Source organism: Gnatocerus cornutus, chromosome 1, assembly GCF_029298725.1.
Source record: "Gnatocerus cornutus isolate USDA-ARS CGAHR chromosome 1, icGnaCorn1.1, whole genome shotgun sequence".
NCBI classification, from domain to species: domain Eukaryota; kingdom Metazoa; phylum Arthropoda; class Insecta; order Coleoptera; family Tenebrionidae; genus Gnatocerus; species Gnatocerus cornutus.
Window position 1 is genome coordinate 4,958,559 of NC_142233.1, and position 12,429 is coordinate 4,970,987.

The window sequence follows — 12,429 nt, forward strand, 5'->3', positions numbered from 1 at the left end:
TGAATCTTGGTAAAAAGTCATGATTTTGTAGATTTCGTGCTCTTCTTTGCGAATTCCAGCCAGAAAACAACGAAAATCGGCGAGAAATCGTCGTTTTGCATCGAAATATGCGGTTTTCTGTAAGAATTTTGATGATTTCGTGCAGAATTCTGCTGTTTTCTTGCAATTCAGCCGTTGAATCTTGGTAAAAAGTGATGATTTTGTAGATTTCGTGCTCTTCTTTGCGAATTCAAGCCAGAAAACAAGGAAAATCGGCGAGAAATCGTCGTTTTGCATCGAAATATGCGGTTTTCTCTAAGAATTTTGATGATTTCGTGCAGAATTCTGCTGTTTTCTTGCAATTCAGCCGTTGAATCTTGGCAAAAAGTCATGATTTTGTAGATTTTGTGCTCTTCTTTGCAAATTCAAGATAGAAAACAACGAAAATCGGCGAGAAATCGTTGTTTTGCATCGAAATATGCAGTTCTCTAAAAATTTTGATGATTTCGTGCAGAATTCCGCTGTTTTCTTGCAATTCAGCCGTTGAATCTAGGTAAAAAGTCATGATTTTCTAGATTTCGTGCTCTTCTTGGCAAATTTAAGATAGAAAACAACGAAAATCGGCGAGAAATCGTTGTTTTGCATCGAAATATGCAGTTTTCTCTAAGAATTTTGATGATTTCGTGCAGAATTCTGCTGTTTTCTTGCAATTCAGCCGTTGAATCTTGGTAAAAAGTCATGATTTTGTTGATTTCGTGCTCTTCTTTGCGAATTCAAGCCAGAAAACAACGAAAATCGGCGAGAAATCGTCGTTTTGCATCGAAGTATGCGGTTTTCTGTAAGAATTTTGATGATTTCGTGCAGAATTCTGCTGTTTTCTTGCAATTCAGCCGTAGAATCTTTGTAAAAAGTGATGATTTTGTAGATTTCGTGCTCTTCTTTGCGAATTCAAGCCAGAATACAACGAAAATCGGCGACAAATCGTTGTTTTGCATCGAAATATGCGGTTTTCTGTAAGAATTTTGATGATTTCGTGCAGAATTCTGCTATTTTCTTGCAATTCAGCCGTTGAATCTTGGTAAAAAGTGATGATTTTGTAGATTTCGTGCTCTTCTTGGCAAATTCAAGATAGAAAACAACGAAAATCGGCGAGAAATCGTTGTTTTGCATCGAAATATGCAGTTTTCTCTAAAAATTTTGATGATTTCGTGCAGAATTCCGCTGTTTTCTTGCAATTCAGCCGTTGAATCTAGGTAAAAAGTCATGATTTTGTAGATTTCGTGCTCTTCTTGGCAAATTCAAGATAGAAAACAACGAAAATCGGCGAGAAATCGTTGTTTTGCATCGAAATATGCAGTTTTCTCTAAGAATTTTGATGATTTCGTGCAGAATTCTGCTGTTTTCTTGCAATTCAGCCGTTGAATCTTGGTAAAAAGTCATGATTTTGTAGATTTCGTGCTCTTCTTTGCGAGTTCAAGCCAGAAAACAACGAAAATCGGCGAGAAATCGTCGTTTTGCATCGAAATATGCGGTTTTCTCTAAGAATTTTGACGATTTCGTGCAGAATTCTGCTGTTTTCTTGCAATTCAGCTGTTGAATCTTGGTAAAAAGTCATGATTTTGTAGATTTCGTGCTCTTCTTTGCGAATTCAAGATAGAAAACAACGAAAATCAGCGAGAAATCGTCGTTTTGCATCGAAATATGCGGTTTTCTCTAAGAATTTTGATGATTTCGTGCAGAATTCTGCTGTTTTCTTGCAATTGAGCCGTTGAATCTTTTTAAAAAGTCATGATTTTGTTGATTTCGTGCTCTTCTTTGCGAATTCATGCCAGAAAACAACGAAAATCGGCGAGAAATCGTCGTTTTGCATCGAAATATGCGGTTTTCTGTAAGAATTTTTATGATTTCGTGCAGAATTCTGCTGTTTTCTTGCAATTCAGCCGTTGAATCTTGGTAAAAAGTCATGATTTTGTAGATTTCGTGCTCTTCTTTGCGAATTCCAGCCAGAAAACAACGAAAATCGGCGAGAAATCGTCGTTTTGCATCGAAATATGCGGTTTTCTGTAAGAATTTTGATGATTTCGTGCAGAATTCTGCTGTTTTCTTGCAATTCAGCCGTTGAATCTTGGTAAAAAGTGATGATTTTGTAGATTTCGTGCTCTTCTTTGCGAATTCAAGCCAGAAAACAAGGAAAATCGGCGAGAAATCGTCGTTTTGCATCGAAATATGCGGTTTTCTCTAAGAATTTTGATGATTTCGTGCAGAATTCTGCTGTTTTCTTGCAATTCAGCCGTTGAATCTTGGCAAAAAGTCATGATTTTGTAGATTTTGTGCTCTTCTTTGCAAATTCATGCCTGAAAACAACGAAAATCGGCGAGAAATCGTCGTTTTGCATCGAAATATGCGGTTTTCTGTAAGAATTTTGATGATTTCGTGCAGAATTCTGCTGTTTTCTTGCAATTCAGCCGTTGAATCTAGGTAAAAAGTCATGATTTTGTAGATTTCGTGCTCTTCTTGGCAAATTCAAGATAGAAAACAACGAAAATCGGCGAGAAATCGTTGTTTTGCATCGAAATATGCAGTTTTCTCTAAAAATTTTGATGATTTCGTGCAGAATTCCGCTGTTTTCTTGCAATTCAGCCGTTGAATCTAGGTAAAAAGTCATGATTTTGTAGATTTCGTGCTCTTCTTGGCAAATTCAAGATAGAAAACAACGAAAATCGGCGAGAAATCGTTGTTTTGCATCGAAATATGCAGTTTTCTCTAAGAATTTTGATGATTTCGTGCAGAATTCTGCTGTTTTCTTGCAATTCAGCCGTTGAATCTTGGTAAAAAGTCATGATTTTGTAGATTTCGTGCTCTTCTTTGCGAATTCAAGCCAGAAAACAACGAAAATCGGCGAGAAATCGTCGTTTTGCATCGAAATATGCGGTTTTCTGTAAGAATTTTGATGATTTCGTGCAGAATTCTGCTGTTTTCTTGCAATTCAGCCGTTGAATCTTGGTAAAAAGTGATGATTTTGTAGATTTCGTGCTCTTCTTTGCGAGTTCAAGCCAGAAAACAACGAAAATCGGCGAGAAATCGTCGTTTTGCATCGAAATATGCGGTTTCCTCTAAGAATTTTGACGATTTCGTGCAGAATTCTGCTGTTTTCTTGCAATTCAGCTGTTGAATCTTGGTAAAAAGTCATGATTTTGTAGATTTCGTGCTCTTCTTTGCGAATTCAAGATAGAAAACAACGAAAATCAGCGAGAAATCGTCGTTTTGCATCGAAATATGCGGTTTTCTCTAAGAATTTTGATGATTTCGTGCAGAATTCTGCTGTTTTCTTGCAATTCAGCCGTTGAATCTTTTTAAAAAGTCATGATTTTGTTGATTTCGTGCTCTTCTTTGCGAATTCATGCCAGAAAACAACGAAAATCGGCGAGAAATCGTCGTTTTGCATCGAAATATGCGGTTTTCTGTAAGAATTTTTATGATTTCGTGCAGAATTCTGCTGTTTTCTTGCAATTCAGCCGTTGAATCTTGGTAAAAAGTCATGATTTTGTAGATTTCGTGCTCTTCTTTGCGAATTCAAGCCAGAAAACAACGAAAATCGGCGAGAAATCGTCGTTTTGCATCGAAATATGCGGTTTTCTGTAAGAATTTTGATGATTTCGTGCAGAATTCTGCTGTTTTCTTGCAATTCAGCCGTTGAATTTTGGTAAAAAGTGATGATTTTGTAGATTTCGTGCTCTTCTTTGCGAATTCAAGCCAGAAAACAAGGAAAATCGGCGAGAAATCGTCGTTTTGCATCGAAATATGCGGTCTTCTCTAAGAATTTTGATGATTTCGTGCAGAATTCTGCTGTTTTCTTGCAATTCAGCCGTTGAATCTTGGCAAAAAGTCATGATTTTGTAGATTTCGTGCTCTTCTTTGCAAATTCATGCCTCAAAACAACGAAAATCGGCGAGAAATCGTCGTTTTGCATCGAAATATGCGGTTTTCTGTAAGAATTTTGATGATTTCGTGCAGAATTCTGCTGTTTTCTTGCAATTCAGCTGTTGAATCTTGGTAAAAAGTCATGATTTTGTAGATTTCGTGCTCTTCTTTGCGAATTCAAGCCAGAAAACAACGAAAATCGTCGAGAAATCGTCGTTTTGCATCGAAATATGCGGTTTTCTGTAAGAATTTTGATGATTTCGTGCAGAATTCTGCTGTTTTCTTGCAATTCAGCCGTTGAATCTAGGTAAAAAGTCATGATTTTGTAGATTTCGTGCTCTTCTTGGCAAATTCAAGATAGAAAACAACGAAAATCGGCGAGAAATCGTTGGTTTGCATCGAAATATGCAGTTTTCTCTAAAAATTTTGATGATTTCGTGCAGAATTCCGCTGTTTTCTTGCAATTCAGCCGTTGAATCTAGGTAAAAAGTCATGATTTTGTAGATTTCGTGCTCTTCTTGGCAAATTCAAGATAGAAAACAACGAAAATCGGCGAGAAATCGTTGTTTTGCATCGAAATATGCAGTTTTTTCTAAGAATTTTGATGATTTCGTGCAGAATTCTGCTGTTTTCTTGCAATTCAGCCGTTGAATCTTGGTAAAAAGTCATGATTTTGTAGATTTCGTGCTCTTCTTTGCGAATTCAAGCCAGAAAACAACAAAAATCGGCGAGAAATCGTCGTTTTGCATCGAAATATGCGGTTTTCTGTTAGAATTTTGATGATTTCGTGCACAATTCTGCTGTTTTCTTGCAATTCAGCCGTAGAATCTTGGTAAAAAGTGATGATTTTGTAGATTTCGTGCTCTTCTTCGCGAATTCAAGCCAGAAAACAACGAAAATCGGCGAGAAATCGTTGTTTTGCATCGAAATATGCGGTTTTCTGTAAGAATTTTGATGATTTCGTGCAGAATTCTGCTGTTTTCTTGCAATTCAGCCGTTGAATCTTGGTAAAAAGTCATGATTTTGTTGATTTCGTGCTCTTCTTTGCGAATTCATGCCAGAAAACAACGAAAATCGGCGAGAAATCGTCGTTTTGCATCGAAATATGCGGTTTTCTGTAAGAATTTTGATGATTTCGTGCAGAATTCTGCTGTTTTCTTGCAATTCAGCCGTTGAATCTTGGTAAAAAGTCATGATTTTGTAGATTTCGTGCTCTTCTTTGCGAATTCAAGCCAGAAAACAACGAAAATCGGCGAGAAATCGTCGTGAAATCGTCGTTTTGCATCGAAATTTGCGGTTTTCTGTAAGAATTTTGATGATTTCGTGCAGAATTCTGCTGTTTTCTTGCAATTCAGCCGTTGAATCTTGGTAAAAAGTGATGATTTTGTAGATTTCGTGCTCTTCTTTGCGAATTCAAGCCAGAAAACAACGAAAATCAGCGAGAAATCGTCGTTTTGCATCGAAATATGCGGTTTTCTCTAAGAATTTTGATGATTTCATGCAGAATTCTGCTGTTTTCTTGCAATTCAGCCGTTGAATCTTGGTAAAAAGTGATGATTTTGTAGATTTCGTGCTCTTCTTTGCGAATTCAAGCCAGAAAACAACGAAAATCGGCGAGAAATCGTCGTTTTGCATCGAAATATGCGGTTTTCTCTAAGAATTTTGACGATTTCGTGCAGAATTCTGCTGTTTTCTTGCAATTCAGCCGTTGAATCTAGGTAAAAAGTCATGATTTTGTAGATTTCGTGCTCTTCTTGGCAAATTCAAGATAGAAAACAACGAAAATCGGCGAGAAATCGTCGTTTTCTGTAAGAATTTTGATGATTTCGTGCAGAATTCTGCTGTTTTCTTGCAATTCAGCCGTTGAATCTTGGTAAAAAGTGATGATTTTGTAGATTTCGTGCTCTTCTTTGCGAATTCAAGCCAGAAAACAAGGAAAATCGGCGAGAAATCGTCGTTTTGCATCGAAATATGCGGTTTTCTCTAAGAATTTTGATGATTTCGTGCAGAATTCTGCTGTTTTCTTGCAATTCAGCCGTTGAATCTTGGCAAAAAGTCATGATTTTGTAGATTTCGTGCTCTTCTTTGCAAATTCATGCCTCAAAACAACGAAAATCGGCGAGAAATCGTCGTTTTGCATCGAAATATGCGGTTTTCTGTAAGAATTTTGATGATTTCGTGCAGAATTCTGCTGTTTTCTTGCAATTCAGCTGTTGAATCTTGGTAAAAAGTCATGATTTTGTAGATTTCGTGCTCTTCTTTGCGAATTCAAGCCAGAAAACAACGAAAATCGGCGAGAAATCGTCGTTTTGCATCGAAATATGCGGTTTTCTGTAAGAATTTTGATGATTTCGTGCAGAATTCTGCTGTTTTCTTGCAATTCAGCCGTTGAATCTAGGTAGAAAGTCATGATTTTGTAGATTTCGTGCTCTTCTTGGCAAATTCAAGATAGAAAACAACGAAAATCGGCGAGAAATCGTTGTTTTGCATCGAAATATGCAGTTTTCTCTAAAAATTTTGATGATTTCGTGCAGAATTCCGCTGTTTTCTTGCAATTCAGCTGTTGAATCAAGGTAAAAAGTCATGATTTTGTAGATTTCGTGCTCTTCTTGGCAAATTCAAGATAGAAAACAACGAAAATCGGCGAGAAATCGTTGTTTTGCATCGAAATATGCAGTTTTCTCTAAGAATTTTGATGATTTCGTGCAGAATTCTGCTGTTTTCTTGCAATTCAGCCGTTGAATCTTGGTAAAAAGTCATGATTTTGTAGATTTCGTGCTCTTCTTTGCGAATTCAAGCCAGAAAACAACAAAAATCGGCGAGAAATCGTCGTTTTGCATCGAAATATGCGGTTTTCTGTTAGAATTTTGATGATTTCGTGCAGAATTCTGCTGTTTTCTTGCAATTCAGCCGTAGAATCTTGGTAAAAAGTGATGATTTTGTAGATTTCGTGCTCTTCTTTGCGAATTCAAGCCAGAAAACAACGAAAATCGGCGAGAAATCGTTGTTTTGCATCGAAATATGCGGTTTTCTGTAAGAATTTTGATGATTTCGTGCAGAATTCTGCTGTTTTCTTGCAATTCAGCCGTTGAATCTTGGTAAAAAGTCATGATTTTGTTGATTTCGTGCTCTTCTTTGCGAATTCATGCCAGAAAACAACGAAAATCGGCGAGAAATCGTCGTTTTGCATCGAAATATGCGGTTTTCTGTAAGAATTTTGATGATTTCGTGCAGAATTCTGCTGTTTTCTTGCAATTCAGCAGTTGAATCTTGGTAAAAAGTCATGATTTTGTAGATTTCGTGCTCTTCTTTGCGAATTCAAGCCAGAAAACAACGAAAATCGGTGAGAAATCGTCGTGAAATCGTCGTTTTGCATCGAAATTTGCGGTTTTCTGTAAGAATTTTGATGATTTCGTGCAGAATTCTGCTGTTTTCTTGCAATTCAGCCGTTGAATCTTGGTAAAAAGTGATGATTTTGTAGATTTCGTGCTCTTCTTTGCGAATTCAAGCCAGAAAACAACGAAAATCAGCGAGAAATCGTCGTTTTGCATCGAAATATGCGGTTTTCTCTAAGAATTTTGATGATTTCATGCAGAATTCTGCTGTTTTCTTGCAATTCAGCCGTTGAATCTTGGTAAAAAGTGATGATTTTGTAGATTTCGTGCTCTTCTTTGCGAATTCAAGCCAGAAAACAACGAAAATCGGCGAGAAATCGTCGTTTTGCATCGAAATATGCGGTTTTCTCTAAGAATTTTGACGATTTCGTGCAGAATTCTGCTGTTTTCTTGCAATTCAGCCGTTGAATCTAGGTAAAAAGTCATGATTTTGTAGATTTCGTGCTCTTCTTGGCAAATTCAAGATAGAAAACAACGAAAATCGGCGAGAAATCGTCGTTTTCTGTAAGAATTTTGATGATTTCGTGCAGAATTCTGCTGTTTTCTTGCAATTGAGCCGTTGAATCTTGGTAAAAAGTGATGATTTTGTAGATTTCGTGCTCTTCTTTGCGAATTCAAGCCAGAAAACAAGGAAAATCGGCGAGAAATCGTCGTTTTGCATCGAAATATGCGGTTTTCTCTAAGAATTTTGATGATTTCGTGCAGAATTCTGCTGTTTTCTTGCAATTCAGCCGTTGAATCTTGGCAAAAAGTCATGATTTTGTAGATTTCGTGCTCTTCTTTGCAAATTCATGCCTCAAAACAACGAAAATCGGCGAGAAATCGTCGTTTTGCATCGAAATATGCGGTTTTCTGTAAGAATTTTGATGATTTCGTGCAGAATTCTGCTGTTTTCTTGCAATTCAGCTGTTGAATCTTGGTAAAAAGTCATGATTTTGTAGATTTCGTGCTCTTCTTTGCGAATTCAAGCCAGAAAACAACGAAAATCGGCGAGAAATCGTCGTTTTGCATCGAAATATGCGGTTTTCTGTAAGAATTTTGATGATTTCGTGCAGAATTCTGCTGTTTTCTTGCAATTCAGCCGTTGAATCTTGGTAAAAAGTCATGATTTTGTAGATTTCGTGCTCTTCTTTGCGAATTCAAGCCAGAAAACAACAAAAATCGGCGAGAAATCGTCGTTTTGCATCGAAATATGCGGTTTTCTGTTGGAATTTTGATGATTTCGTGCAGAATTCTGCTGTTTTCTTGCAATTCAGCCGTAGAATCTTGGTAAAAAGTGATGATTTTGTAGATTTCGTGCTCTTCTTTGCGAATTCAAGCCAGAAAACAACGAAAATCGGCGAGAAATCGTTGTTTTGCATCAAAATATGCGGTTTTCTGTAAGAATTTTGATGATTTCGTGCAGAATTCTGCTGTTTTCTTGCAATTCAGCCGTTGAATCTTGGTAAAAAGTCATGATTTTGTTGATTTCGTGCTCTTCTTTGCGAATTCATGCCAGAAAACAACGAAAATCGGCGAGAAATCGTCGTTTTGCATCGAAATATGCGGTTTTCTGTAAGAATTTTGATGATTTCGTGCAGAATTCTGCTGTTTTCTTGCAATTCAGCCGTTGAATCTTGGTAAAAAGTCATGATTTTGTAGATTTCGTGCTCTTCTTTGCGAATTCAAGCCAGAAAACAACGAAAATCGGCGAGAAATCGTCGTGAAATCGTCGTTTTGCATCGAAATTTGCGGTTTTCTGTAAGAATTTTGATGATTTCGTGCAGAATTCTGCTGTTTTCTTGCAATTCAGCCGTTGAATCTTGGTAAAAAGTGATGATTTTGTAGATTTCGTGCTCTTCTTTGCGAATTCAAGCCAGAAAACAACGAAAATCAGCGAGAAATCGTCGTTTTGCATCGAAATATGCGGTTTTCTCTAAGAATTTTGATGATTTCATGCAGAATTCTGCTGTTTTCTTGCAATTCAGCCGTTGAATCTTGGTAAAAAGTGATGATTTTGTAGATTTCGTGCTCTTCTTTGCGAATTCAAGCCAGAAAACAACGAAAATCGGCGAGAAATCGTCGTTTTGCATCGAAATATGCGGTTTTCTCTAAGAATTTTGACGATTTCGTGCAGAATTCTGCTGTTTTCTTGCAATTCAGCCGTTGAATCTAGGTAAAAAGTCATGATTTTGTAGATTTCGTGCTCTTCTTGGCAAATTCAAGATAGAAAACAACGAAAATCGGCGAGAAATCGTTGTTTTGCATCGAAATATGCGGTTTTCTGTAAGAATTTTGATGATTTCGTGCAGAATTCTGCTGTTTTCTTGCAATTCAGCCGTTGAATCTAGGTAAAAAGTCATGATTCTGTAGATTTCGTGCTCTTCTTGGCAAATTCAAGATAGAAAACAACGAAAATCGGCGAGAAATCGTTGTTTTGCATCGAAATATGCAGTTTTCTCTAAAAATTTTGATGATTTCGTGCGGAATTCTGCTGTTTTCTTGCAATTCAGCCGTTGAATCTGGGTAAAAAGTCATGATTTTGTAGATTTCGTGCTCTTCTTGGCAAATTCAAGATAGAAAACAACGAAAATCGGCGAGAAATCGTTGTTTTGCATCGAAATATGCAGTTTTCTCTAAGAATTTTGATGATTTCGTGCAGAATTCTAACAACGAAAATCGGCGAGAAATCGTCGTTTTGCATCGAAATATGCGGTTTTCTGTAAGAATTTTGATGATTTCGTGCAGAATTCTGCTGTCTTTTTGCAATTCAGCCGTTGAATCTTGGTAAAAAGTGAGGATTTTGTAGATTTCGTGCTCTTCTTTGCGAATTCAAGCCAGAAAACAACGAAAATCGGCGAGAAATAATCGTTTTGCATCGAAATATGCGGTTTTCTGCAAGAATTTTGATGATTTTGTGTAGAATTCTGCTGTTTTCTTGCAATTCAGCCGTTGAATCTTGGTAAAAAGTCATGATTTTGTAGATTTCGTGCTCTTCTTTGCGAATTCAAGCCAGAAAACCACGAAAATCGGCGAGAAATCGTCGTTTTGCATCGAAATATGCGGTTTTCTCTAAGAATTTTGATGATTTCGTGCAGAATTCTGCTGTTTTCTTGCAATTCAGCCGTTGAATCTTGGTAAAAAGTGATGATTTTGTAGATTTCGTCCTCTTCTTTGCGAATTCAAGCCAGAAAACAACGAAAATCGGCGAGAAATCGTCGTTTTGCATCGAAATATGCGGTTTTCTCTAAGAATTTTGACGATTTCGTGCAGAATTCTGCTGTTTTCTTGCAATTCAGCCGTTGAATCTTGGTAAAAAGTCATGATTTTGTAGATTTCGTGCTCTTCTTGGCGAATTCAAGATAGAAAACAACGAAAATCGGCGAGAAATCGTTGTTTTGCATCGAAATATGCAGTTTTCTCTAAGAATTTTGATGATTTCGTGCAGAATTCTGCTGTTTTCTTGCAATTCAGCCGTAGAATCTTGGTAAAAAGTGATGATTTTGTAGATTTCGTGCTCTTCTTTGCGAATTCAAGCCAGAAAACAACGAAAATCGGCGAGAAATCGTTGTTTTGCATCGAAATATGCGGTTTTCTGTAAGAATTTTGATGATTTCGTGCAGAATTCTGCTGTTTTCTTGCAATTCAGCCGTAGAATCTTGGTAAAAAGTGATGAGTTTGTAGATTTCGTGCTCTTCTTTGCGAATTCAAGCCAGAAAACGACGAAAATCGGCGAGAAATCGTTGTTTTGCATCGAAATATGCGGTTTTCTGTAAGAATTTTGATAATTTCGTGCAGAATTCTGCGGTTTTCTTGCAATTCAGCCGTTGAATCTTGGTAAAAAGTCATGATTTTGTAGATTTCGTGCTCTTCTTTGCGAATTCAAGCCAGAAAACAACGAAAATCGGCGAGAAATCGTCGTTTTGCATCGAAATATGCGGTTTTCTGTAAGAATTTTGATGATTTCGTGCAGAATTCTGCTGTTTTCTTGCAATTCAGCCGTAGAATCTTGGTAAAAAGTGATGATTTTGTAGATTTCGTGCTCTTCTTTGCGAATTCAAGCCAGAAAACAACGAAAATCGGCGAGAAATCGTTGTTTTGCATCGAAATATGCGGTTTTCTGTAAGAATTTTGATGATTTCGTGCAGAATTCTGCTGTTTTCTTGCAATTCAGCCGTTGAATCTTGGTAAAAAGTCATGATTTTGTAGATTTAGTGCTCTTTTTTGCGAATTCAAGCCAGAAAACAACGAAAATCGGCGAGAAATCGTCGTTTTGCATCGAAAAATGCGGTTTTCTGTAAGAATTTTGATGATTTCGTGCAGAATTCTGCTGTTTTCTTGCAATTCAGCCGTTGAATCTTGGTAAAAAGTCATGATTTTGTAAATTTCGTGCTCTTCTTTGCGAATTCAAGCCAGAAAACAACGAAAATCGGCGAGAAATCGTCGTTTTGCATCGAAATATGCGGTTTTCTCTAAGAATTTTGACGATTTCGTGCAGAATTCTAACAACGAAAATCGGCGAGAAATCGTCGTTTTGCATCGAAATATGCGGTTTTCTGTAAGAATTTTGATGATTTCGTGCAGAATTCTGCTGTTTTTTTGCAATTCAGCCGTAGAATCTTGGTAAAAAGTGAGGATTTTGTAGATTTCGTGCTCTTCTTTGCGAATTCAAGCCAGAAAACAACGAAAATCGGCAAGAAATCGTTGTTTTGCATCGAAATATGCGGTTTTCTGTAAGAATTTTGATGATTTCGTGCAGAATTCTGCTGTTTTCTTGCAATTCAGCCGTTGAATCTTGGTAAAAAGTCATGATTTTGTAGATTGCGTGCTCTTCTTTGCGAATTCAAGCCAGAAAACAACGAAAATCGGCGAGAAATAATCGTTTTGCATCGAAATATGCGGTTTTCTGTAAGAATTTTGATGATTTTGTGCAGAATTCTGCTGTTTTCTTGCAATTCAGCAGTTGAATCTTGGTAAAAAGTCATGATTTTGTAGATTTCGTGCTCTTCTTTGCGAATTCAAGCCAGAAAACCACGAAAATCGGCGAGAAATCGCATATTTCGATGCAAAACGACGATTTCTCGCCGATTTTCGTTGTTTTCTAGCTTGAATTCGCAAAGAAGAGCACGAAATCTACAAAATCATTACTTTTTAC